Raw genomic sequence first — 3,986 nt, forward strand, 5'->3', positions numbered from 1 at the left:
CAGTAAAAATAGAACACTGATCCTGGAGTCAGGAGGACCTGAGTTCAAATGTGGACTCAGACACTTGACACTTACTAGCTTTGTGACCATGGGCAAATCACTTAGCCCTGATTGCCTTGCAAAAAAACCAAACCAAAACAAAAATCAGTAAAACCAATCAATACATTGCAAAAGTGTATGATGTCTAGAAGTACTATTCCTCCTTTTTCCTTACCTCATTTCATTATTTCCCTTAATAGTCTATATTTTTATTTTTCCAAATGAATTTTTAATTATTTTATTGAATTGTGTAAAGTATCCTTTTGATAATTTGATTAGTCATACTAAAACTTTAAATTAACCTTGGTGGTATCACTTTTTTTTACATTGGTATGGTCCAGCCATGAGCACTGAATATTCCTCAGTCTCCTTAGTTGTTATTTACTTCTCTAAGGAACATGATGTAGCCAAATCCAGTGACCTTTCTCAGTCCTCATTCTCCTTCACCTCTGCAGCTTTAGGCGTTGTTGATCACCCTCTCTTCATGGATCTCTCTTCTCTCTAGGTTTTCAGGACACCACCCTCTTCTGAATCTCCTCCTATGTCCTCTTTGCTGTATCCTCCTACACATCACATAGGTGTCCCTCAGGATTCTGTCCTGCGCTCTCTTCTCTTCTCCTCTTACACTACCTCACTTGGTGATCTCATTCCATGGATTTAATTACTCTAAGATGATGAATCTCAAATTTTTTCTTATCTTGCCTCAACCTCTCTTTAGACTCTCATCTCATATTTCCAACATCCTTTCAGACATCTCAAAACAGCTATCCAACTGATATCTGAAACTGAACATGTTCAGAACAGATCTCATTACTTTCCCCCCTAAACCATCCTCATTCTTTACCTGCCTTCTTACTGCAGAGGTCAACACTATCCTCCCAATTCTTCAGTCTCACAACGATGTTTCAATTCACTGATACCGGTTTCCTTGCTGTTCCACAAACAAGACATTCCATCTCTTGACTTCCAGTATTTTCTGTGCTGTGCCCTATGGCTGGAAAATTTTTCCTCCTCAACTCCATCTACTAATTTCCTTGGCTTCAAGTCCCGACTAAAATCTTTTCTTTTATAGGAAGCCTTCCCCAGCCCCTCTTAATTCTAGCGTTTCCCTTCTTCATTATTTCCTATTTATCCTGTACATAGTGTGCTTTGTATATATTTGTTCGCATGTTGTCTCCCCCATTAGATTGTAGCTTATTGAGGGGAGAGACTGTCTTTTGACTTGTTTTGTATCTGCAGAGCTTTGCACAATGCCTGGAACATCATAGGAGCTTAATAAATGTTTATTGATTAATTGATGGAATCTATACAAGTATTTTGAATGCCTTGGTATATTTAGCCCAAATATTTTATGCATTTTGTAGTTATTTGGAATAGGATTCCCTTTCTATCACTTCATCTTGGATTTTGTTACAGAAATGTTATTGATTTTTGTGGGATTATTTTGTAGTCTGAAGTTTTTGCTGAAGCTATTATCTCAATCAACACATTTGTTGATTCTCTTGGACTTTCTAAGCAAATGATCATGTCATCAGAAAATAGAAATAGTTTTATCTCCTCTTTATTTTTATACTCAATTTCTTTTTTATTGCTACTGCTACTACTTCCAGAACTTTATAAACTAATATTGGGGAGAGTGGTCATCCTTCCTTTACTCCTATATTTATTGGGAAAGTTTCATATCCCTATTGCAACTGATGTTTGCTTTGGATTCAGATAGATACTTTCAATGATTTCTTGAATGAACTTCTGTAGTCTTTTATTTTATTTAAAAGTGTTCAATTGATGTTCATTGATGATATTGGTCTATAGTTCTTCTGTGCTTTGTCCTTCCATGATTTAGGTATTAGTACTATCCTTGTCTTATAAAAGCAATCTAGTAGGATACTTTCTTTCTTAATTTTTTAGAACAATTTGCATAGTATTGCTACTAATTTTTCTGTAAGAGTTTGATGGAATTCTGGGAATTTATCAGAACCAGAAGTTGTTATTTTTGTTTTAATTTGGTCATTCCAATATAGCTAGTTCTATTTCTTTTATTTTTCTGACTGGAATATTTAAGATCTCTATTTGGGATTCTGTTAGTTTAAGTATTTTACATTTTTCAAAGTATTTCTGTTTTGTCATGTCAGTTTGGGTAGCATGTAACGATAGAGCAGATCCCAATGATTGTTTTTCTTATTTGTTTACTATTTTATTGATTTGATTTTCTGTCCTCTTCTTTTGGAGACAGGATAAAGTTTTACCAATTTTATTACTTTTTTCAAAGATATAGTTTTTAGTTTTGTTAATCACTTCTATGGTACTTTTTTTTCTCTCCAGTTTATCTAGTTCTCCTTTAATTTTAATTATCATTTTATGAAGCTTTTTTGTTCCAATGTATCTATTTCTCATTTATTTTTTAATATTTCCTCTTCTGTGTTTGCTAGGTTTATTTGTCAACTTAATAATTTTTAAATAAAAACTTAGTTTATTAATGTTTTCCTTTTTATTTTGCTAATATATATTTTGGGGGACATCATTTTTCCCCTGGAGCCTATTTTAACTGTATCCTAGAAATTCTGATATTTTATTTCATCATTATTGTTTTCTTCCACAAATTCTTTATTGTTTTTATGATATTCTCATTATTTGGTATTTTATTGTTGCTTCCATATATATATATATATATACGTATATTTGCCTCTTTTGTTCATGTACCCTGAACTGATTGCTAATTTTATTGTATTATAGTTTACAAAGGATATATTTGCTATTTCTTTACAATATCTCTGTTCCCTAATACATGATCAATTTTTGGTAAAACTCCCATGTGGTACCGAGAAATGTACAAATTATTCAGTAGTCCCATTGAGAAGGTGCCACAAGTCTTCTAGCTATACTTTTTCTAACATAGTAGTTTTCAAACTTTCTGGTCTCAGTACCCCTTCACGTTCTTTAAAATTATTGAGGACTAGGATTGACAGATTGATTGATATACAAACTTGCTTCTGCTTCCTGAACACCACTCTGAGCTTTAGCCTTAGAGCCAAGCTTGACCTAAGAACCACTGCCACCTCAGTGTTCTACTTCACCGGTCATGCTGATTCATCTGTTTACACTATGTAGATGGGAAAGGATAAACATGAAAATTAAGATCTAATAAAGTATGGCTGACTAGAAGATATCTGGTACCATGTGGACAAACTCTATTCGGTTCACATGAATCTTTTGCTACACAAAGGAGCATAGCATACCTTCCAAAGAAAGTGTTAATGAACTGTGCACACCTTGTGAAGGCTAGTAGTATTCAAGGTTGCAAGATGAATAATGTTAATGTAACATGTACACTATGGTCTAACCTAAAGAAAACAGCAGACATAGATGTTAAACAGATAGGATTTCACCGGCAAAAAAATGTGAAATTTTAATAGTAGAGAAGAAAGTAAATGAGATTCTGAACCAATTAAAAATGATCAATATGGAGAAATTTGCAGGTCTAGCAGAAGGAAGTAATACCAAGATTGAAAAGAAAGGAATGAGAAGAAAGCCCAGATCCTTAAAGAGAAAATAAAGGAAATAGATGAACTTATAAATTATTCTTCACTAAATAAGTCTGAAAACATGTCTTCAAATCAGGATGGCAATGATTAAAATGAATTCATGTGAATGAAGAAAATGGACTTGGTGAATTTTTAGACTGAGACATTTTGATTTTCAGATATGTTTCACATACCAAAGAATCTACCTAAAATCTACATGAATAACATTAACTTTGAAGAGTTGAGAATCTGTTTCACTTTCTGCTGGTGAAAGTGATCACATGTATGACAGCAAAACTTGGAAACAAGAACTCTGTAGCTTTAAGAACGAGGAAATGTTTGCACCCGAAGAATATATCTTGGCTCCTCATGAAGGTTGGCTCTACTTGCTCTCAGGATGAGTTTTCAAAATAACCAACTTGGGGA

The 3,986-nt window shown here is 33.5% G+C and overlaps 1 pseudogene; it reads left to right on the forward strand.

The window, feature by feature from the left end:
- Positions 1 to 2,717: 2,717 nt before the first annotated feature.
- On the forward strand, positions 2,718 to 3,687 carry LOC140533800 (coiled-coil domain-containing protein 25 pseudogene; annotated as a pseudogene).
- Positions 3,688 to 3,986: the final 299 nt, after the last annotated feature.

This window comes from Notamacropus eugenii, chromosome 3 (genome assembly GCF_028372415.1).
Source record: "Notamacropus eugenii isolate mMacEug1 chromosome 3, mMacEug1.pri_v2, whole genome shotgun sequence".
Classification (NCBI taxonomy): Eukaryota; Metazoa; Chordata; class Mammalia; order Diprotodontia; family Macropodidae; genus Notamacropus; species Notamacropus eugenii.